We start from the raw sequence: 26,149 nt of genomic DNA, 5'->3' as shown, positions 1-26,149 counted from the left end.
ATTACTGAAGTTTTTTTTTTAAGCTTTAGGAGTTCCCTGGTAGAATTTTTGGGGTCACTTATGTATACTATTAGTCATCTGCAAATAGAGAAAGTTTGACTTTTTCCTTTCCCATTTGTATCCCATTGATCTCCTTTTATTGTCTTATTGCTGTAACTAGAACTTTGAATACAATATTGAATAGATGTGGAGAGACTGGACAGCCTTGTCTTGTTCCTGATTTTAGTAGAATCACTTTGAGTTTCTCTCCATTCAGTTTGATGTATTGCTATCAGCTAATTGTATATTACCTTTATGTTTAGGTATGTTTCTTGTATACCTGATCTCTCCAAGACCTTTATCATGGTATTGGATTTTGTTGAAGTCTCCCACAATTAGTGTGTAGGGTTTGATGTGTGATTTAAGCTTTAGTAATGTTTCTTTTACAAATGTAGGTGCTCTTTTATTTGGGGGCATAAATGTTCATAATTGAGACATTATCTTGATTTATTTTTCCTGTGATGAATATGAAATGTCCGTCTCCATCTATGATTGATTTTAGTTTGAAGTCTGTTTTCTTAGATATTAGGATAGCCACACCAGCTTGTTTCTTAGGACCATTTGATTGGAAAATCTTTCCCCAACACTTTACTCTGAGGTGATGTCTGTCTTTGAGATTAAAGCGTGTTTCTTGTATTCAGCAGAAGGATGGGTCTTGTTTTTGTATCCATTCTGTTAGCCTGTGTCTTTTTATAGGTGAATTGAGTCCACTAATATTATAAGATATTAATCACCACTGAATGTTAATTCCTGTTATTTTTGGTTTTGTTGGTGGTGGTGGTGGTAGTGTTTGTGTGTTTCCATTCTTTGGGATTTTTTGGTGTGAGGTTATCTATTGTCTGTGTTTTAGTGGGTGTGGCTAACTTCCTTGGGTCGGAGTTTTCCTTCTAGTACTTTCTGTATGGCTGGATTTATGGATTTATGGATAGGTATTGTTGAACTCTTTTTGTCATGGAATATCTTATTTCTTTGTCCATGATGATTGAAAACTTTGCTGTGTATAGTAGTCTCTGAGGTTAGATGGTAGGAAAGTCTGAGCAGTCTAAATTTAATTCTTAAAAGTAAAGTATACTGGGTCTTGGGGGAGATTGATTCTCAAATTTCTAAGAAAGCATCATATTGATTTCCAAAGTGGCTATACAAGTTTGTATTCCCACCAACAGTGGAGGAGAGTTCCCCTTGTTCCACATCCTCTCCAGCATAAGCTTTCTTCAGTGTTTTTTATTTTAGCCATTTTGACCGGCGTAATGTGGTATCTCAGAGTCGTTTTGATTTGCATTTCTCTGATGACTATGAATGTTGAGCAATTCCTTAAATGTCTTTTGGCCATTTGAAATTCTTCTGTTGAGGATTCTCTGTTTAGCTCTGTAGCCCAGTTTTTAATTGGATTGTTCAGTATTTTGATGTCTGGTTTCTTGAATTCTTTATATATTTTGGAGATCAGCCTTCTGTCAGATGTGGGGTTGGTGAAGATCTTTTCCCATTCTGTAGGCTGTCACTTTGTCTTGTTGATCATGTCCTTTGCTCTACAAAAGCTTCTCAGTTTCAAGAGGTCCCATTGATTGATTGTTTCTCTCAGTGTCTGTGCTACTGGTGTTATATTTAGGAAGTGATCTCCTATGCCAATGTGTTCAAGACTACTTCCTACTTTTTCTTCTATCAGGTTCAGAGTAACTGGATTTATGTTGAGGTCTTTGATCCATTGGGACTTAAGTTTTATGCACAGTTACAGACACAGATCTATTTGTAGCCTTCTACATGTTGACATCCAGTTATGCCAGCACCATTTGTTGAAGATGCTTTCTTTTTTCCATTGCACACTTTTGGCTTCTTTGTCAAAAATTATATGTCCATAGGTGTGTGGATTAATGTTAGGGTCTTCAATTCGATTCCATTGGTCCACATGTCAGTTGTCAGCAGCTGTCCAGAGAAGTGATGTTAGCTTCTGCAGGAGTGGCTGAATTCAGTGAAGTTCCCGAACCATTTTAAATTTCCATTTTTTTTCTCCATTTTTTTTTTGAAATACTGTCCCAGGACTATCTGCTTCATGCAGCTCTCAGCATTAAAGACTAGCAAGCACCACCTTGGATTAATTTTGAAAGAAAAATCAATTGCATGTAGATGGCATCCATCCATTCTTATGCATGAGCATTTGAGTGGGTTAGTTCAAATGTTTATTATTTCTTCTGTTTTTAGACGCTGAAAAACATACTTTGTTATTTTTAATTCAAATATAAATTCTCTCTCAAAGTTCTGATATTGATTAATCACAGATGAATATCCTTAAATGATCAAAAGTGATTATTTAAATTTAATATCACAGCTTGGAAACACTGAGACTTTGTGTCTCAAGTTAGCCACAGGAATATACATAGCACAGGCTTAAATACAATATAGTTAGTCAATTAACTGCATGTAAATAAGATAATTTATAATTATACTTTTACCAGTTTCTCTGAAATATTCTACATGGTATATGGCATAGTTAATGCATGAATTAGGAACTTAGCTTGTGCTTTATTTGCATTCCCAAATGTATATGTATTCATTGTGTAAATCTATATCTATATATACATATAGTTGTTTAAAAGATACTTTCAATTTTTCTCATGTCTGGAAAAGTAATATTCTCTAAATTACCCATAATAAGCTCTGTGAAGAGAAAATAAGTTTCCATATATTATTAAATACTATTTTGGCTTTTCTTTCTCCATAGGTATCTTTTCAGTTTATAGAATAGATAATTTTATGTGCTATATTAATACTCAACACACATTTCTAGCATGTGTGTGTTGGTAGAATATGTTTCTGTCTTTTTCCATACACTCCATAAAGTTGTTCCTAACTGCCATGTCTTCAGGACTCAATCTGCTGTGAGCCCATATCTAGCTGGATGTAAATACTTGCTCATCAAATGTATAAGTGGAGAACAACTTCTGAACACTAACTTCATGGAGAACAACTTCTGAACACTAACTTCCAGCTTAAGTGGCTTGAAATATTGTGGGGTTTTTTTTACAGTATATTTAAGACTTTCAAAGCAGATATTATTGCTGATTTCTTAAAATTATAACAGGAGCTTGTTAATGAACTGAAAATTAACAACTTGAACTATAGTATTTAGATATCAAAAGCAGTATATCTAAAATGTGTATGGTGTTCCTACATCCATGTAACGAAAGAGCTAATAAGGCTTAAAACAGTTTAGAAAGTTAAGCATTATACAAAGTTTTTGGGGGCAGGTAATATGGTTCATCTGGTACAAAGTGCTTGGCACATTAGTTTGATGATGGAACCCAAGTAAAGGTGGAAAGAGGAGAAACAGTGTCACCAAGGCATGTACATCCCCTCAAACAATAATAATATACAAAATAAAAATTTTAAAAGGTTTTCAGGGTACAAACACTTTACATTGCTTTTACTCACACTTACCACCAACATGTTAGATCAATCAACTAGAACATATGAAGATTTGGAATATCATTTAATCCCTTTTGTGCCCCATGGGCCTGCTTAAGTTCTGTCATACAACAGAATTCAACAAGATTAAAATTCAAGAAAGGCTGGCTGCAAATTACAAAATTATAATAGGAAATTAAAACAAACAACAAGAAAGTAATTTGCAATTAATAAATGATAGAGAGATGAATGAGGAATATTGTGTAGGCTTTTCCTTTGGATGAAAAGTATTGGTTCATGATTCACAGTTTAAGGTGTCTTAAAAATGGCACAGGTTTATTTAAATTAATACTTGTCTTAGAGTTCTATTTTTGTAAAGAGACACCATGACCAAGGAAACTCTTATAAAAGAAAGCATTTAATTGGGGCTGGCTTACAGTTTCAGAGTGTCAGTCCATTATAATCATGGTGGCATATATGGCACTGGAGGGGTAGCTGAGGAATATATCCTCATCCATAGGCTAAAACAGAGAAAAAGAAACCAAGCTAGGCATAGGCCTTTGAAATCCTCATGCCTATTCCCAGTGACACATATCCTCCAACAAGACCACATCTACTCCAGCAAGGCTTTACTTCAAAATCCTTCTCAATCCACCCCTCTGACTACATATTCAAATATATGAGCCTATGGAGCCATTCTTGTTTCAAACCTCCACTTTCCAGTCTTGGCTCCCATAGGCTTGTAGCTACAACAGAATGAAAAATACATTTGCACTCAGTTTAACTTCAAAAGTCCCCATAATCTATCACAGTCTCAAGACTGTTTAAAAGTCAAAAATCTAAATCTCTTCTGATTCTCATGACATTCTCTTAACTGTATCCCCTTTAAAATCACATATTCCTAACATACAGTGGCACAGAATATATATTACTATTCCAAAAGGGAGGAAAAGGAGCATAGTCAGGAAATACTGGACCAAAGCAAGACTGAAAACCAATGGAGCAAACCCCAATTCTGTGTCTTCATGTCTGATGTCAAAACACTACTCAGATCTCCAAACCTTTTCAGCTTTGTTGACTATAGCACACTCCTCCCTCTCTTTTGGGCTAGTTCCTCATAGGTTTGCATCTTTCTTCTGCAGGTATCCCATGACCAGCCTCTCCAACTTCTTGGAGTAACCAATGCAATCCAGGTGTCAGATTCACAACTTCAGGCAATGGTTTCTCTGGTCCTCTATGCAGGCTCACCCTGACACACACCTTTCCTTATACATGGAGGGTGAGTCTATAACCCTCGTTTTGTATCTTTGACTCTAGAGTCAGAACCATGTGTTTGTGACTTAAGCTGCAAAATTCTGCTGCTTGCTGGGGAGGGAACTTGGTTTCCCTTTTCAATTACATTTGACAACAGCTTTCTGTTGTTGATGGTTCTCTCCAGTGCTTAAGCTTTCCTTTTTACCTCATTTTAACAAGTTGAAAAGTAGCTGGTGTGGTCTTGACCTGAGGTTACTACATCCTTTAGTCCATTTAGCATCAAGCATTTCTTTTACATTTTTTATTTCCTTGAACACAGGACTTGGCTCTTAGGTTTCCTTGTTTTAGGTGCTCCTTTTCTGCTCACACTGTACATTTTGTATTTCTTCTTGTCCAGCTTGCTCCTTTTCATTATAGATTTGCATAACAGTGACTACTAGATTTAGGCAGGAGCCTCCAGACCAACCTGGGCCTGAATCTGCTATGGTCACAACACAGCTGAGCAGGGGTATGGGATTCTAACCCTGGCCCTCAGCAGAACTCCAGCCAAGTCCCTACCCCACTTCATGAAGCCAGGGTGGACAGAAAGCAGCCCAAAGCACCAACCAGGAGCCTGCCCAGCACTGGGTGGTTTGGCACTATAATAATCTCCTTGTGATGAGGAAGCATGACCCAGCCCCACATCACAGCAATCTGAGTGAGACAGGGAGACCCATATGCAGGCCTGGGGCTGTTCACCCTGGGCTCTGAAGAGAAAATACAGACCCACCTGGTACCTTGCAGCATGAGTCAGAAGACTACTATGAGAGTGAGCAGAGGTACAATATGATATCTTATGAGAGAGAGAGAGAAAAAGAGAGAGAGAGAGAGAGAGAGAGAGAGAGAGAGAGAGAGAGAGAGAGGGGGAGAGAGAGAGAGAGAGAGAGAGAGAGAGAGAGAGAGAGAGAGAGAGAGAGAGAGAGAGAATGATGATTCAGGTCCTGTGAATGGAGGCCAATCTGAAGATATGAGAGTGGAAAGAAGCAGGTTGGATGGTGAGGGAGATGACTAACCCCTTGACCAGCAGCAACAAACAGGAAAGCAAAGCAAGCCCTGCACTTTGGGCAGCATGGCAGAGATGACCGTGTTGATGAGAGCACAGGTGAGCCAACTCTGAGGACAAGAGCATAGGAGACCTAGCCCTACCCCTCATCTGCCACATAGCTACATGGACTGGGAAGAGATGCTCCTCCCCCTCCTCCCCATCAATGTCTGTGGTAGGTGGGAGATCTGGCCCTGAGGTCACAAGGGGCACAAGAGTTGTCTCTGGCCCCCACCAGCTGCAGCACTTGGGAGAGCAGGCCCTACACCTTCCCTGGGCAACACAATAGAGAACCAACCCTGAAGTAGTGAACAAGGGAGAGCTGCCCCCATTACTCATCTGTTATGAGACATGAACAGGGGAGGGTGGCTCTTCCCTCCTGCACATTAACATGTCTAGGGCAGGTAGGAAAACTGGCCTGTGCTCATAAGAGTGAGAGGGCAATCCTTGATCCCCAACAACTGCAACATTCAGGAAAGAAGGCCCTGCACCTTGCCAAGGAAACACAATAGAGTCAACTCTGTTAGCTAAGGCATGGGCGAGCTAGCTGCCCAGACCCAGGGTTGTGACTTGACCTGCCTCAACATCTACCCCATCTATGATTTGCTGGAGGACATGAAGGGACCTGACTCACAGACCCAAAGGTGCAGAATCTCCACAACACAGGGCACCAGTGGGATGTCCAGGGATATATATATACACATATTTGGATATATCCAAAATATCACAAGAATGAACTCCAGGCCATTTACTAATATTCTTGCCCTCTGAAACCTTCTCAGCCAGGCCATCATAATCTACATTGCTCCCAGCACCACTGTCTTCCATACTCTTACTAGTACAGCCCATTAAGCCCACTTAAACTGTTCAACTGCTTTCCTAATCTAAAGTCCATATTCTGCCAACAAGCATCAAGGTCAAACCTGTCACAACAATACCTAGTTCTCTGGTACCAGCTTCTGTCCTAGTTAGTGTTCTATTGCTGGTAAGAGACACCATGACCACGGCAACTCTTATAAAAGAAAACATTTAATTGGGGCTCAACTACAGTTTCAGAAGTTTAACCCATTATCATCATGGTGGGGAGCATGGTGGCACACATGGTGCTGGGTAAGTAGCTGAGAGTTCTACATCCTGTTCAACAGGCTGGAAAAGAAGAAAAAGAGAGACTGAACTTCACATGGACTTTTGAAATCTCAAAGTTCATCCAAAGTGACACACTTCCTCCATCAAGGCCACACCTGCTAATCCTTCTCAAATAGTGCCACTACCTGAACTCAAATACATGATACTATGGAGTTCATTTTTATTCAAACCAACACATGAGTCTTGTTTGCCTGGCTGGTGAGATGGCATAGTGGTTAGGAGATGTTGCTGCTCTTGCAGAGCATCAGAGGTCAGTTCCCAGTACCCACTTGGGCAGCATAGCCTCCTGTAACTCCAGAAGCAAGATAGTTCACACACACACACACACACACACACACACACACACACACACACACACTTATTTAAAATACTTCTTCTTTCTTCTCTACCATTATGATAGTTATGACTATTTTTAAATTTTACAACCGTGGCAATTCTGCACACCTTGGCCCCTAAAAAGTAGTAGCAATGTGGCTTGCAAGGAAATCAGCCATTACAGATGTAATGTGCTACCACAGAAAAACTACTCACATGGTGATTTTGTTCTGTCTATAATCAGCTACCCAGATGCTGTGTCCATGTGACTGCTTTGCTATAAAACATATATTAATGAAGCCCACCTCACCATTTACTAATCAGTTTTGAACCATGTGGAGGCCCAAATTACTCAGGGTCAGAGAATCTGAGCTTGCTTTACCCAGCAGAGATGCACAAGGAGATGATTTGGTCATGGGTGGGTTTACCAGGTGTTTAAACAGGTATACACATGGCTGTATGTTGTGCTGTGATCTAGCAATGGGGAGGTCTTTTGTTTCTCCCTTTGCCATGTTATAAAAAGCCTTTTGAATAAACCTTCGAGGCTGTTGGGTATTGAGGCCCTTCTGAGGCGATCTTGTGTTTCTGTCTTTCCTCTCATCATCTAGCTCTCTTTCTACCTAATATTTCTTATATCTCTCTCCTCCTCCTAAGAATTCTAAAAAAGGTAGAAAAGGTAGGAGCTTGACTCCCATGGCCTCCCACAGAACCAACCACTTGTAGAGCACTTACAGTCCTTGCCTAATCAAATAGACCTATTTTTACCACTTAGGAATTTTTAAGTGCGTCCCCTTTTAATGTAAAGAGTTAAATGGCTAGAGCTCAGGGTTCTTCATTATGTGTTACAATCTCATCTATCCTATGTGGATATCTGGCTAGACATGGATCCTTCAGATGATTTGAAAAACTTGGTGATCTGGCAACTAATGCTCATGTTCCAAAGAGAATGCCCACAGTTCTTCACAGTGCCCCACAAGAACCAGACCTCTAGGGATATCTCCACACAACAAATTAGATCTATTTCTTTCATACTGAATCACAGTGTCTAAACCTAAGTTTATTATCTCTTCTTTTAAACCTGCTGTTTTTCAGTTGATTTTTTTTTCTGGTACTTCACTTATGGAAACGACATGCCTTGTGTGGAGAAATTTCTAGGAATTACATCTGAAGGTCATTTATAGTTTTACCAAAAATCCTGGAGAGACGCAGGGGCAGTGCTGCAAGAAACAGCCCCAAGTCATCATCAGTCACTGAGGTGTGGGAAGCAAGCACAGACCCCAACGGCATTTGGGAGGCAACGATGGTGAGCATTCAATCAAGCATTCTGTGACTTGAGAAGTCACAAGGTGGGGGGCAGAGCACCTTACCTCACACACAGGCACCTGTGTATCCCAAGTCATCTTTGGTCCATGTTTCTATATGACTGAAGTTCATACAGTGCAGATGCTGCTTGCTGATAAGGCATCTATCTCCCTCTAGATTTGTGATGCTTGCCCCGCCTCATGTTACCCTGACTATCTTTATTTGATAGCACTGAATCCAAAGTTCATCTTTCTTCTCTCAGGTGTTTTATAGAACATACATTAGAATAAGGATGATGGCCTGGCGATTGGTGTTGGGACTGAATGGATTTGCATCCTGGCTTTATCATAAACCGTGACCCTTGCCAAAAGAGACTCTGGTGGTTTAGTCTGACATCTTGTCTTGATTTACTTTTTAAACCTTAAGGCCTTCCTGTTTTGAATCTTAAGTTTTAGGACAATAGATTATCTACCTGTATAAAAAAATGGACTTTAATGCTTTTTCATCTTAAAGAAATAATTACATTTTTCAAATTTGCTCTCTCATGTGTCTGTATGTGCATGTGTGGTGCAGGTATGTCTGCATTTGTGAGCACAAGTATGTTCCTGAGTATATGCATGTGGAAGCTAGAGGCAGCAGCCTAGATGTCTTCAGTCACTCTCCACTGCTTTTTGAGACAGTCTCTCGTTGAATCTGGAGATCACATAACTCATTAGATGAGCTAGCCAACAAGCCCTGAGGATCCTCCTGTCTCAGCTTCCCAGCAGTGGGATTACAGCAGCTTACCAAGATGTCCATCATTTTATGGTACGAGGATTTGAAAGTAGATCCTTATACACAATATATGTCTCACCCAGTTAGCCACCTCCTCAGTCCTTCATTCTATTGTATTTCATTTTTCATGAATACTGGGGACTGAACTTGAGAACTTGCCCTCAACATGCTAGGCAAACACTTTCGCATTAAAGCTATACCTTCAGCCTTCTGCATCATTTATACAGTTTCATTGAAAATATTCTTGGTACTCTGTCTCCTGCTTCACATTCAATCTCCTTTTTGGCCCTTCAGCAAAGTTTGCCGCAGCTGTCTAGGAAAACTGCCTTTATTTCTCTAACGGATTTCTTACATTCTCTTACAGTGTATGAAATTTTCCTAAGATGTTGAATAAGAGTTTTCAGCCTAGATAAGTCACCAATCACAGATGAATGAAATGGTTTTATGCAAGTCTAGCATGGTGAAACAAAAAGTTGAATTAGGACTACTTACAAGAACATGTATAACTTACTGCGGACTATACTGCTGATTTAAAAGAACATCTCCAAGAAACTGTCCACCACTTATACGTCCTGGCGCAGAAGTTGTGAGCTTCTCCCACTTACCACAGTTCAATGCCCACATATCTTCATCAATAGGCTCATGAACTTCTCATGAGTTGCTCTTCACCTCCAGAAGAAGGGTTAATGGTACCAATCATGAGCTGCTCTCTTGTGAGTAAACTCAGCTACTAAGAGTTCAAGAGGGCAAAGGCAATGTCTTGCCTGAAGAACAGCTCTCTATAACACACAGTTAATGTCATCTTTTCCCTTGTCCTCCTATCTCATTCTTCTTTTCCCTCTTTCCTTTATCGCTGTCGCTTTTAAATAATAATTGCACACTGACACCTCCCAAGTCCTAGCTACATGTTCATAATGCAAATTCCTCCCTATTTTCTGTCATTTCACATAAGTTAATGGGATTTTTTCATGTCTGTCCTCAAAAAAGACAATTATTTCCATTTATAGTACATGTTAACTCATACCAGCCGCTTATTTATTCCAGAAAGTGAAAATTATGTTCTTAAAAATCATTCTTAACTTCTCTCCTTATGCTTAACCCACATGCATTCCTCTGATAGAATTTAAAATGCATGCCCACAATTTCCTAGTGAGACCCAATGACACAAACTTGTGTCATCCATAGATGTGTCCCAAGGAAGGTTTCAACAATCTCCTAATCCCCCATCCTTCTCTTCAGAGCACCACCTCAACAGCATACAGAGAGATTGTCTTTGAAGCAGTGATCATAACATGTCAATGTTGTGTTTAAACCTATGTAATGATTTCTCACTGTGATTCAAATACAGTGCAATTCTTTTGCCCTTGCTTGGGAATCCCTGTTTATCTATCTACTATCTTTATTTCCAAAGTCACTTTAAGCCATTTTATATATTTTTTAAATGTGTTTTTATACTCTTTATTTTATTTATTTTACAATATAATTTAATTCTACATATCAGCCACAGATTCCCTTTTTCTCTCCCCCAGCCCACCCCCCCCATTCCCATCTCCTCCAGGGCAAAGATGTGTTTTTAACTGAATTAAAATTACATCACTTTCCCCTCTCCTTTTTCCCCTCAAGCCCCTCCCAAGTATGTTCCTTCCAAACCCTCCCATGCTTCTCCACTTGAAAGTTGATAAACTCTTTTATTATTATTTTTACATATATGTTTATACATACACAAACACACAAGTACAATCACCTGATTCTCTTTCTGGTGATTTTATGTGTATTACTTCAGGGACCACTCTACATTGGACAACCAATAAGGGGCTCCTACTCCCAGAAGTAATTAGTTGTCTATAGTTAATTGTCTGGAGATCATACCCTGGGAAATTGTCTCCTCTCTACGTTAACATGTTTATTGATATTGCCATTTGCTCAGGTGTTGTTTATAAAACTATTTATAGGACCTTTCAGACAGACCCTTTCTTTCTGTTCCTGGAGCTGCACTGTCCAGGGTGATATCTAGTAATCACCAATGACTATTTCACTCTAGATAGATAATTACCAGAGTTAAAAATTTTAAACCAAATTCACATTTTTATTTCAAAACCTTACTATAGATATTATTATGCATTATCTCATTTTTAATTGATTACATGTCAAAATGCCAATATTTTGGTTAAACTAGGCTAACTGAAACATAATAAAACTAATATAATCAGCTACTTTAGTTTTACTTTGTGCATGTAGCTCCTACAGCTGGAGCATGGTGCATGCCCATAGGCTCAGCCTCTTGAGAGACTCCTGGGAGGGGACTGATTACCTGAACACAAGTCAAGGCCAGTCTTACCAGAATAGAGACTGAAGCATGAAAACCAAACAAATAATGAATGTAAATCCTGTGGATTTTGAAGTTTCTTCCATCATGTATTCACCATGAGGTTCTATCACCTCTAAAACCTCAATCCAAATTATCCCTTGAAGTTTCTGTGCTTGATCATTTTGGATAAAATCGTCCAACCATATAACTTATTCTTTATACCTTTGTTTCATTTAGGCTGCACTATTCTTGACAGTCTTTCTTAGTTAATACCATTCTTAGCCATGATAACCTTTAGTATCATTATCTAGGTTGCATGTGTTCTAATCAAAGAGAACGCCATTGTCTATCTTGTACATTTTTTGTGACCTAATAAACCATGATTGTGATAGTGATCAGTAGCTGAAGACAATCAGTTTATATTCCTTGACAGATTGAGATACCAAATATTTATTGGTTTTCTATCTGACAATCTATTATAAACCACATTAAATCTAAGGCAAGACTAACAGTAACATGGGATAGTAGACTGTCATTTCAGTTGGTGGGGATGGCAGAGAGTATGTAACTAGATGGTTGGAAAAGCGCACCTATGACTTTATATTTGTCACTTAGAAGGGGAATGGTGTCTTCAAAGGTTATATCCTGGTTCACTGAGTAAACAGAAAACTGAAGGAGAATTGCCTTTTTCAACTTCTTACTTTGTCCCTCTAGAACTTCATATGGAAAGCACCCTGCACCACATCAGGGAAATAATGTCACAACCAAAGGTTTAGACAAGAACAAACAAGGGGCTAGGGAGATGGCTTAGGGGTTAAGGGTATGAGCTGCCCTTCCAGAGGACCTGAGTTCAGTTTCCAGCATCCAGGTTAGCCAGTCCACAGCTCCTATAACTACAGCTCTAGGGTTCCTGATATTTTTTCTGTGGGTATCATCATTCATTTAAATGAGCCCATACGCAGACATACACAAACACAAACAATTCGGAAAATGTCTTTAAAAAAAGAATAAGCAAGTCTTACTATGTTTCCCCTCTTCATTTCTATTACAATATAATCGTTTTTGCTACTCAGACTTTATTTCCCTACTCACAAAAACAGTTACCAATGTGTCTTTTTGTGTTCATCTCAGAAAGCAGAGACATCACATAAAGCTTATATTAAATACATTTGGGAATTTCTTCTTCTCTGCAACCTAGTGGTAATCATGGGCATCTTCATTTCCTATTGCCAATATGGACAAAGGTAAGGACTTTTGCCACTGAAAAGTTTCTCACAGAATATTTAGATAATGTTAGGTTCCTATAAATCATTCAATAAATTCTTGTTGAATTTTTATGTACCCCTGGTGATAATGCAGCAAATCTTTAATTGAAACAGACTCTGTTAGAGCACATATACATTCATCTGTAGTCAGTTGCTATACAAAGATCCCCATGGAAACCCACAAAAAAAAGGAAGGGAAAAGGAGAAGCATATTAATTCATTTTAGTTTCTCCAAATGATATATATTCCAATGTCCTTATGTCTTCTTGCTTGGGAGTATATATTTCTATTCTCTTTGAATTTGATCAAAGTTATGTTTATCTTTTTAGATAATTGTGAACGTATTTTCTGTTTATGCCCCAATAATCAGAGTAGTGCCATGCCAAACTGTAATGTAGACCAATTAATAAATAGACCCTTCTGCTAAAATCTTCATTTTTGCAGTCTTTTCTTTTTAAGTGATTTATTAAGCCTTTGATAATTTCATGCATTGTATTTTGATCATATTCAACTCAATCCCGCATCTTTTTACAAATCAACCTCCTATTCCACACATACTCAACTTTGTTAACTCATTCACTTTTGTTCTTAGAACCATATCAACTGCAACCAGTGTTGTCTATATACTCTTGTGCATGTGGACATTCTTTGAAGAGTGTTAGAACTACCAGGTACCATACTCTTGAAGAAAATTAAGTCTCCATCTTTCCATTTGTACAAATTACCAATAGTTCCTGAGCTAAAGGTAAGAATTCATGCTTAACTTGCTGCTCCATGATGAAATTTTGTGTCTTGAGATTGCTCAGGTCTTGTGCGTGCTAATACAATCACTGTGAGTTTATACATGCAACTGTCCTTCTGAATCCGGAAAACAGCTTCCTCATAGTTATCCATGGTCTCTGGCCTTTATGGTTTCTATTGCCTCTTCAAAAATGATCCTCTGAGCTTTTGGGAGAGAAGGATGTGACATAGGTGTCCCAATTAGAGCTGAGCATCCTAGAGTCACGTATTCTAGGAATTTTGACTAGTTGTGAGTCTCTGTTCTAATTTCCATCTACAAATAGAAGATTTTCTGATGATATAGGAGGAATTCATTAATCAGTGTATAATGAGAATTTTTAGGCAGTCAGTTTAGTAGTATGTACCATTGCCATAACAACAGCAGTAGGTCCTTACCTAAGGCCTATAACCTCTCTAGCTACAGTTTCTTGTCTCTAACACTAGTTACAGTTATGGGTTTCATTTTGAGGATCAGACCTCAATCTCAGTTATAAAGTGGTTGGTTACTTCCCTAGTATTTGTGCCAGTATTTCACCAATGAGCATAACTTGCTGAGGGGAGGTTGGTATATGGCTCACAGAGTACATACCTGGATATGGCTGGTGATTACTTTTCTCCTTGGATAGCAGGTGAACCACCTTCCAGCATTATGAAAGCTCGCCAGTAGGAATAAAGCTTCCATACCAACATCAGCCTAACTTCTTCATGTTTTGTGACTCAAATATTTGAGGTTTGCAGCAACAGTTTTAAAATAAAGTTCTAGAAGGTAACCAAAAGATATCATAATAACTTTTAACATTTGCTGGTATATGGATCCTCACTGGTCACCAACACCAGTACCAGGAACCCATTCTAGATGTTGGGTTTGTATTTTTTAGCCTGTGGCATTGTTGCTAGTTATACCTTAAGTCTATTCAAAATAAATATATATGTATATATTCAAATATACATCTGTTTACACACATACATATGTATAATGGAAGCTTCTGTACTTATACACACACACACACACACACACACACACACACATATATATATATTTCAGAAGGTCTTTAATGTTAGTTATCACTTCAGCCCCCATATTACCTCCTCTACCCTGTTTTTCATCTCACGACTACATATTATTCCTCCTATTCCATTATTCCCCCTTAGCCCTGACATCACTGTGTTCTATCTCCACTCTCTTGAAATACTCCTGCCACATGACCCATTAGTCTGGCCTTTGTGAGTATTCCAATTGAAGTACTCATAATCTGAACATTCAAAGCTGACAAACACAAATGAAGAAAAATATGCAATTTTTGTCCTACTGGGTCTGGATTACTTCACTCAGAATGGTTGTTTCCAATTCCATTTACCTAGGAAATGCCATGTTTTTATTATCTATCAATCTTTTGATGGACATCTTGGCTGTTTCCATCTCCTTGCTTTTGTGAATAGAGTAGCAATGAACATGGATCAAGAACCTCTGTAGTAGGATGCATAGTCTTCCTTTGGGTATATACCCAAGAGCAATGTGGCTGTATCTGAGCAAATCTAATTTAGCTTTTTGAGAAACCTCCACACTGATATCCACTATGTACTCTTTCAATACCCCCAGGCCATCATTTTTCATCAGTTGTCTTCTCATAACCATACAAATTGGAATAAAATGAAATTCCAAAGGAATTTTTATTTGCATTTCCCTGATGACTAAGGAAAAATAGTTTTCAGATACTCATATTTCATCCTTTGGTAATTCCCTTTTGAATTATAGGCCCAATTTACAAGTTGGTTATCTATTTGATGTTTGTTTGTTTGTTTTTTGCATACTATGTATATTCTAGATACTAGCCATCTGTTTAATGGATAGCTGGTAATTTTTTCCCCATTCTGTGTTCTTCCTCTTAACTCAAATGATGATGTACTTTGGTGCAGAGAGGTTTTTTAGTTTTATGATTGCATTTAGTTATTATCCCATTGTAGTGATGAAATACCACAACCAAAGGTAAACTGAAAGAAGAGAGAGTTAATTCTGGTTCAACAGGGAAAAGAATCTATCATAGCAAGGCATAGGCATGGTGGAAAGTAGCAGGCATGGCTACAAAAACACAAAGCTATGACATCACATTTTTAACCCCAACCATGAATCAGACACACACACACACACACACACACACACACACACAGAGAGAGAGAGAGAGAGAGAGAGAGAAAGAGAGAGAGAGAGAGAGAGAGAGAGAGAGAGAGAGAGAGAGAGAGAGAGAGAGAGCTGGAAGCAAGGCTATAATCAAAGTGAGCTTCCACTGATGTATTGATGTATTTCCTCCACCAAGGCAAATGAAGATGCTTCAACTTTGACCTCTTACTTTCCTGTTCATATCCTCTTTATCTCCTCCACTTGTCTTGTTGCTGTAGCAAAGACTTCAAGCAGTCTATTGAACAGAAGAGAGAAAGAGGGCATCCTTGTCTTGCCCATGAATGTAGTGGAAAGCCTTTGAGATTTTCTTCATTTAATAATTTGTTGGCTGTTTATTTGGTGTTTGTTTCTAACTTCATTAGAGACATAGATGAGTATTTTTCCTTTTTCATGTTAGATTTCTGTCTAGTTTTCTTATTGGAAGGATATTGGCATCATAAAAAAGAATTCAGAAATATTCTATAATTTTCTCTTTCATGGACTAGCTTGAGATATATTGGTGTTAGTTCTACTTTGAGGATTTGATAAAATTATTCAATGAATACATCTAGCCCTAGGTATTTTTTGGTTGATGGTTTTAGTTTACTTCTTCTATCCAATTGTATGTTATGGCTCTACTGAAGTAATTTATTTCATGATGATTTAACTTTGGTTATAGATCCAATAGATCTAGAAATTAATTATTTTCTTATGTATTTTCTAGTTTGGAGGAATATAGATTTTTGAAGCATGACCTTTTGATTCTCTGGATTCCCTCAGTTGTCTGTTATAATAATTCCCACTTCATCTTCAATTTTATTGATTTGAATTTCTTCTCTTTCTTTCAGGTAATTTGGTTGAAGATTTGTCAGTCATAAAATTAAATGACTTTCCATTTATATTTTTGATTTGTATTTTAAAATTTCCATATCCTTAATTTCAGCTGTAATTTCTCTCTTCCCCATCTACTTTTTTTTTTTGACATTGTTTCTTCTTGTTTAATAAGGCCTTCTTTTTTTTCTTTTCACTGGCATTATTTTCTGGTAAAATCACCAGTGTGCCTAAATTTTAGTGTTTGCTTTTTAGTTGTATAGAGTGAAGAAGTGCATGCTTCTTGAGTGGACAGATTTTGTAACTCCCTCTGCAGCAGCCCCTCTCTACTGTGTACTCAGTCATCTAGCAAAGTGACAACAAACACAACTTTTGTTCCTTTACTTCCTACGATCCTTCCAATTCTTCCCTACTTACCCTCTTCCTCTTTTTTCCCTTCAATACTTTTTTTTGCTAATAAAACCAGGGTTCACCATTTGAAACATAAGAAAGAATGAAGATTCTTTGTCCAATAAGTGTCTATCCTGTAGAAGGAATGGTTGGTTCTTCATATCATATATCACAGAAACTTTAAAACATTTTGATTTTTCAAATTCATTATTTATTTTTAGGCAATATATTTTGATCATACTTTTACCCCTCTCCCAACTTCTCCCAGAACCTTCCTACCTTCCTACCCACCCAACTTTATGTTCCTCTCTTGAAGAAAACAAAGCAACAACACTAAAAATAGGCCCATTAAAACCATGAAAGCAAACAAAAACCAAAATCAAAACAAACTGATAAAAAGAAAATCAGTAAGATAAAAAATATGAAGACAAATCAAAAAAACACACACCCTCACCCTCACCTCCCCATACCCCTACACAAAGATTTATGATTTTTTTTGTTGGCCAGCTATTTCTGTGCTTAGGGCTTGGTGTGGAGTATAGCTGATACACTACTGACACTCCATTGGAGAAAACTGCTTTTTCCTTGTCTGTGGGTTACACAGATTACAGATAACATCCTGGCTTAGGGTGGGGATTTGTGTCCACTTCCCCTTCTCAGTGCTTGGATTTTGCCTGGTTTGCATCTGTACAGGTCTTATGTGTGCTTTCACAGTCTCTGTGAGGTCATTTGTGCATCAACTCCATTATCTCTGGAAAACACTAATGTCTTGGAGTAGTCCACCATTTTGATTTTTATAATTTTTTCATCTTCTCTTCTGTATAGATCTATGAGCCTTGAATTGAGGGACTGATGAAAAGATAATATTAACATTTAGGGAAGAATGTTCCAAAGACTCTCACTCTTTGCACATTATTCAGTTGTGGGCCCATTTGTTAATTACCATCTATTGTAAGAAGACACTTTTCTGATAAGGGTTTAACAATGCTCTACTCTATGAGTAGAGTGATATATGTCAACAGAAGTAATTTTATTGGTATGTTCCTTTAGTACAATATTAGTAGGACATTTTCCCCCAGGGCCCACGAACTATTTGTTCTTGGCCACTTTGGCAGTGTAAGCTATGAATTCCATCTTATAAAGTAGTCATAAATCCAGTCAAAAAGTGATTGCTTACTCCCATAACATTTGTACCACTATTGCACCCATATATTTTGGAGTTGAGTTTTAGGTCATAGGGTCTGTAGCTGATGAAACTGGTGGTTACTTTTTCCTTCAGGTAGCCTGCAAAGAACCAGTTAGCACCATGAACACTAGTCAATAAGCATAATACTTGTAGCTGGGCAACAGCTCAATTTCTCCATGTTAAATGATATAAATAAGATCATGTCTTTAGCAACTGGTTATGGAGAGTAACCAACATTCTCATAAATAGCTTGTGATGTATAGGAGTCGATGGCACCCACTGGACCAAGAACTCAATGAACTATAACCAATGCCTGCCACGGGGTGTTTCACTTGGTGGCATAAAATGTCTAGTTGGGGCATTCTCATGAATTATATGGTAAGTCCATTTAAATTCTTTTCATATATGTATGTATTTTAGAAATCTTCAACAGTATATGGCTCTCCAAAAGGCTTTACTGTCGATTTTCCCTCTGCATATTCCCTTCTTCAGGCTCCCTTCCTTTGCTCTTCCCAATGCAATCCTCTTATTCTAGTTCCCCTTTGTCCCTTTATAATACTATACTCTCACCTTCCTTTTAGCATCCTGTCCTCTTCCTGGTCCCTTACTAACCCTTTTAACATTTTGTAACCTCTGAGATTATTTAGATTGAAACACACATATATGAACCTTAAAAGCTAACATCCATACTTAAAGGAAAACATTCAGTATTTGTCTTTCTGTGTCCGGGTAACCTCACTCAGGAAGATTGTTTCTAGTTTCATCCATTTACCTGCCCGTTTTGCAATTTCAGCTTTCTTAACAGCTGAATAATATTTCATTATGTAAATGTACTGTTTTTATTTTCCATTCAATTAGTCAATTAGGCTGTTTCCATTTTCTGCCTATAATGAATAGGGTAGCAATGAATATAGATGAGCAACTATCTCTGTAGTAAGATGTAGAAATTTTCTGATGTATGTACAAGATTCCTATAGCTGAAACTTGTAGATTGATGTTCAGCTTTTTGAGGAATATCCACATTGTTTTTTGTAAGTGGTGTATCAGTTTGCAGCCTCAAACATTGTAACAACAGACTATGTCTTTGAAATGAACATGTATAAAGAATGTGATAGGAACAGAATTTTCAATTTCAGGTTGCTATGAACATAGCAAAAACAGTTAAATCTGTGAGTATCACATGCGTGTGTCTGTGTAATTTTAAATGATAATAATATGATACTACTCAATTTTTTGTCATTAAACCTCATAATGATTATTTTGTATTACAATACAATAATAAACATAAATTTACAAGTTATAAGGTTCATTGAGCACACTTACCCACAGTCATGTTTCCATATAATGTTTTGGTTGTCTCAGAAGAATGTAGACATTTAGATAAAATTTTATAGGAAGTGCTTATGGATTTGGAAACAATTAGTGCATGGTGAGTAATATAAATGTCATTATCAGTGAAATGTACCATTCTGTAATTATGCCTACATTTTGTCTTTGTGGTTCAAAAGTTCTTTGATATGAACACTTCAATGTCTTAGTTGTGAAATATTGTCTTGAATAGATTTTTCATGAGTACAGAAAATAACACTACAGAAAAATTCCAGAAAACCAATTAATTCATTTTAGAAATGTCTTTGTTTATTCATCTGTAAATCTCAAGTACAATGGTGCTCTGTAGAAGTAGCTACAATCCAAGTTTCCTAGATAAGGAAACTGAAGAGACAATAAAATCATTTAGATGTTTTACGATTTTCCTAAGAGTTAAACTAGGCCAAGGAAACACAAACACAAATGCTCCATTGAGAAATACACTAGGGATTAGGCTGTATTTTTCATGAGAAATTTCAAACAAGGGCATAGAGATTACGTACAGAGAAGAAAGAGCAGGCTTTTTTGCTAGCAGCAGAAGGAGATAATTTCTTCAGCAGGCACTCTTTCCAGTAGTGCCTGGGGTTTCTAAGAGGATGATTTGATATGGTACTTAGCAAAGACAACAATAATACAGTCAGGCATACTTTCTACATATTAACAATAATGCCCCAAGGTGTGTGTGTGTGTGTGTGTATGTGTGTGTGTGTGTGTGTGCGCGCGCATGCACATTTATAAGAACATGTGTTTTAGTGTTTATAGGTTAGTGTGTATATGAGTGTATGAGTGTGTATTTAGTGTGATCTTCGTGGCAGTTTATTTTTTGTGGATTATAAATACTTAGGGACTCAGACAGAAAGAGGGCTAAGGAAGGCTGGAAGAAAATTGATGGTCAAGGTTTTAGAATATGTTACAATATAGTTAAAATCATCCTACATACAAGATTTAGGCTTTAGTCAGTGATACCAAGATTTTGAAATAGTTTGTATATGCAATAGCATATATTTTCTTATTTCTGGCAAAACATAACATTTTGGAATATGGAAACACATTGAGCAAATATTATTTTACTTTTTGATGTGGGAAATGAACTTACTCTTAAAGCTTCCTTTGTCTCTAATGTCCTCTTATCTCATCTCATATGGGCTTGAAAAACATCCACACCAGTCAATACCATTGTCAAGATTACCTCAGTGCACAAAGTTGATTCGCATTATTGACACAAAAATACATATACAAAACATAACAGACTTAAGTGATTTTGTTATGAATTATTTTCTGAGTTATAAGTTCTAAAATATATGTTTAATAATGTAAATATACAATTTTAAAAAATATTTCACTCTATTAGTTTGAAGTTGGGAGTAGTTCTCTTTATCCTAACCAGACAAAACCAGTGTTGATAAATGTTTTTCCTCTGTGAAAATATCTTCCTAAATGTTTATTTTATATTAAAAAAATATTTAGTGAAATATTACTATGACTCAGATAGTATTTTGTGGCCTTGGATTACATAACAGAGAAACTATCAGTGTAAAAATACACATCTGTATTTTTTCATGTTTTAAAGACATAAATTAAAACAACCATACAAGATTGAGAAATTAACATGAAGTTTAGAAAGCAATGTTGTGTGTGAATGAAAATTTCTCTTGTAAATTTGTAGATGTGTCTCCAGACATTTGGTCACTCCATCTATGTTCATTTCTTGGGATAACTGATCATACATTACTAAGGATAATAATTATGAGAGTATTCTGCTCACCCAGAAAATAAAAGTGCTGAAAACCTTTTTATAAAAGAAGGTTAATACACAGAAATGATTACTAGAAAGATGACAGTTTTATGATGAAACAAGCTGTATTATCAGAATGGCTGAATTTGCACGCTGATCTGAGGCATATTACTGAATGAGCCTGAGTCTTTTATCTCATCTTATTGTCCTTTAGATGGTTGCTTCTTTTGTACATGTAAGGACAATAATACTTATTTAATGGAATTTAATAGAGTTATGAATACTAAATAAACATTTGTCTGAAACAGTTAGCATACAATAAGTGTTAAGAGAAACGTGAGAAGATGTAGAATATCCTGATCCCCTCGACCATCCAGTTGCAGTGGTATCTGTGTACTTAAGCAGAAATCAATACTGGGAAACTGGGAAACAGATGCAGGGACATGCTCTCATTTTCAAATAGAATATCAGTCTTTTGAAGCCACATGTAAACCTATAAAGAAATACAATCAGATCAAGCCCTGTGAGGATACTGAGTTACTCAAGCTAAACACCCAAAAGGGTCAAGCAAAAAGTTGAATCTGAATCAGTAAGATGCCAACAGCTTTGGACACCTTATGAATTTGCAGATAATCTAAAAATCCTTAGAGACAGTGGAAGCATGAGAGGCCATTCAGAAGGAACACTGAAAACTAGAAAGATGTGTTTTTCTGTCATTTTAATGACAGAGCCTTTAAAGAGAATATTTATGCAAGTATGAAACTGTGTCGTGCTTGGGAATTTTTACTACATGTGAGAACTGCCTCCTTTTTTGTATGTGAATTTCTTTATTGGAACTGGTTAGTCCTATCAGAAAACCTTAGGCTAGAATAAAGGAGAATTGTGTTTTTCCTGAAAAAAGCAAAAAAAATTACTGTTATTAGTTTAAAATAATTTTAACTGAATTCAATTTTGATTGGTAAGTTGCTGATTCTTTGGTTTGTTCTATGCTTTATCAGTTAAACAACCTCTAGGTTTTGGAGGAAGCAAGGGAGATCTTCCAGTGAAATCACTGTGTTTTTACAGCTATAAAACTATAAGTTTCTGCTGGGTAGTGGTGGTGCATGCCTTTAATCCCAGAACTCAGGAGGCACAGGCAGGCAGATCTCCTTGAGTTCAAAGCCAGTCTAGTCTGTAGGACAGCTAGGGTTGTTACACTGTTACACAGAGAAACCCTGTCTCAGAAAACAAACAAACAAACAAACAAAAAAAGCAAAGGTTCTGCAACACACTTGAGTGCCTTAGTTTTCAGTCATATGGGAGTTAAGAAGTTACTTATGCATTTGTTGTATTCAAAATAACCCCTACATGTAGCACTGTTTGATAAATCTGGATTATTTTCCAACACACAGTCTTCTTAGCCACTGTGACTTATGGTGGAGAACAATACCCTTTTAGTCCTTTGAGGTGATGATAAGTACTCTTTCAAAACTTAATTTGACTCATCTAATGGTTCCTCCACAATCAACTATTAACTAATATGCCTGACCCTGAAGACATTCTTTGTCATTATCTCACTCAGCACAGTGGAAGAAAGATGAAGTTTGTATCTCTAAAGGCCCCAGCTGGAGCTCTGACACTTTACCTTCTCTGTGAATTTGAGCAATTAACCTCTCAGAATCTTATTTTTTCATTGCTAATATATGAATAATACCTTGTGGAGTTCTTGAGAGGATCAAATAAGATTATGCTTTTAAGTGCCTGGTACATAATAATTATTCAAAAATTGATAGTTGCTATTTGTAGCACAGATTTCCTTTTAGTTTCTGTGTTCTAGGCATGAGTTGCTTGTACATAGGAAGAGAAAAAGATATCAAGGCATGCTTCTCTAGGGTGAGATGACTGATGAGAAAGGTCACATTATTGAATTGTACAGATAAACCCCCGATACCATTACTCCTGAGAATGTTAGAGAATATACCCACAATATTCATTCACCCAATCATTTTAATTGTAACCATTTATAAATATAAACCTTGTCCTTAACTCCAAGATTACAAGTGTGTGCTGCAAGCTGGATTTGGTCCATGGGATATAGTTTGTAGATATTAAAGTTTCCAAGTATAAAGTATGATTGTACAACTTTATGTTTTGGGGAGGAAAGGAGACCAAAAGAAAGAATAAAAAACACTTAAAGTTATGAGGCACCAGTGTTTTGAGGCAGGGTGATCATGTTTTCCTAATTGAGAGGTAATTGGGGGATCAATGACATCATGGGAAAGAGACTTGGCTGACTGGCATTGACAAGTGGCCTGCAGTTACCTGATCCTGGCCATAATCAAAGAGGAGAGTAAGAGAAGTTTGCTCGTCAAGACCTCTGGAGTACATCTTTCATAATGAGTGAAGGAACAAGGTAGGGAAAAACTGTAGAAATAGATCTTTTCATTTGTAGGCAAATGGATGGAACTAGAAAATACGATCTTGAGTGAGGTAACCCAGATTCAGAAAGACCAACACAGTATGTACTCACTCATAAATGGATACAAGATATAAAGCAAAGGTTAACCAGACTACAACTCACAGCTCTAGAGAAGCTGGCTAACAAGGAGGACCCTAAGAGGGACACATGGATTGCCTTGGGAAGGGGAAATAGATGAGATTTCTATGAGTAAACTGGGAGTGGGGGTGCAATACAGGGGAGGGAACAGGAGATGTGTAACAAGTATCTTAAAAGGTCTTATTAGTAAAAACAAACCTGGAGCCAGGTATTGGGGTGAACCATGAAAAATCAGAGAAACAGAACAAGCCACAGCTAACCTCACCTTGCCAAATTCTTAGCTGATCTCATTTTCTCAGACTGAAAGCCTCTGAGTCCTCACCCAAATGGATCTCAGCTGAACTGCTGCTAAAAGCATAAAATCTTAAAAGGACCTCTAGTCCTCATGCCTTATATACCTCTCTGCTTCCTGACATCACTTCCTGGGATTAAAGGCTTGTATCTTTCCCAAACAGGACATGAGATCTCAAATTTTGGGATTAAGGGTGTGTGCCACCATGGCTGGCTTCTATGTCTATCTAGTGGCTATTCTGTTCTCTGACCCCAGATGAGTTTATTGGGGTGCACAATATATCAACCATATTTCCTTTTTTGTTTAAAATTAAAAAAGTTATAACTGATATAAGAAAAGTATATACAATAAGTATATATGATATATACCGTCAAGAATTGCATTAGCAATGTCTAGTCCATTAACATTTGACAAATTCAGACAAAAAACTCCATTATATACATTAATAATGTCTAGTCCATTAACATTTGACAAATTCAGACAAAAAATTTCATTACTTATCCTATTTAAATCAAGTAGTTCATTTTTAAAAGTAGATTCAATAATCTATCTTTTTATTTTATATCCATATTCTCTCTTTTTTTAATTTCTGAGTAGATTCAAAAATCTACCTTTTATCTTATCATTTCTATATCTTCCCTTTTTCCTTTTCAGATTAGATTCAATAATCTACCCTTTTATTCTGTTATTTCTATATCCTTTTTTTCAGAGTAGATTCAATAATCTATCTCATCTATATCCTCTTTTTTCCTTCTCTCTCTCTCTTTTTAAATAAGAATCTCGAACCTAATCTCCTTTGTTTAGCTTTTTTTCCCTGATCATTAACAATTAACAACTTGTAACCAACCATCGTAAACAATCACAATATTCATAAATCAAGCAACCAAAAACTACCCACCCCACCTCTTGGGAATGTGGGTGTTGTTTTCTTAAAATTAATTCTTGCTGTCTGGGGGCTAAGGAATCTTTAGGGAATCCTGGAAAGAAAATTTTTGGGTTAATTGTCAAGCCTGAGAGAGTTTGCTATATGTGCCTAGAAGTTTTTCTGTGTCCCACCCAGTCCTGCAGCTGCTCAGATGCAAGTAAACACACAGAGGCTTATATTACTTGTAAACTGTATGGCCATTAGTTCAAGCTTATTACTAACTAAGTCTTACCCATAATTCTTATTTATGTTTAGCCATGTGGCTTGGTGCCTTTTCTCAGTTCTGCCTTTTCATCTTGCCTCCTCTGTGTCTGGGTGGCGACTCCTTACTCTGCCCTTCCTCTCCCCAGAATACGTTTTGTCTGCCTATACTTCCTGCCTGGCTACTGGCCAATCAGTGTTTTATTAAACCTGTGTACAAGGGCATTATCCCATAGCAGCTCTATCATTTGTTGTCTAACCTCTGCATAATGTGGAAGTATGGGGCTTATCTCAAGTCCTTGTTCGAGTAGTCTGTGAGGCTAGATCATCTCAGCTAGCCATCTCGAAATTGTCCTGAGCAGTTTGTAGTCCAAAGCAGATCTTTTGTTGGTATTAATCAGCTTAATGGCTTTATCATAGTTCAGGTGGAATCGTCATTGTATCCCATCATCTTCATCTTTTTGCAGATTTCAAAGTCACTGTTAGGCCTGGTCATGGTTCCCTGCAGGATTTGTGTGTGTGTGTGTGTGTGTGTGTGTGTGTGTGTGTGTGTGTGTGTGTCCTCTGTGCTTTGAAGCAATCACAGTCTGCCTGGCTTCTGTATCTATCTAGTGGCTATTCTGTTCTTTGACCCCAGATAAGTTTTTTGAGGTGCACAATATATAAACCACAGGGATGAGAACATAAGGGAACAGGATGGTGAAACTGGAACAGGGACAGAGTGAGAGAGCAATCAAAGAAATACCTTGATAGAGGGAGACATCACGGGGATAGGGAGAAATCTGGTGGTAGGGAAGTTCCCAGGAATCCATGAGGCTGAGTGCCCAGTAATCAGATTGGGGAATACCCTAACTGTTAGCATAG

This window comes from Peromyscus leucopus, chromosome 16_21, assembly GCF_004664715.2.
Source record: "Peromyscus leucopus breed LL Stock chromosome 16_21, UCI_PerLeu_2.1, whole genome shotgun sequence".
Classification (NCBI taxonomy): Eukaryota; Metazoa; Chordata; class Mammalia; order Rodentia; family Cricetidae; genus Peromyscus; species Peromyscus leucopus.
The sequence above is the reverse complement of the archived record's forward strand: the minus strand, read 5'-3'. Positions refer to the sequence as shown.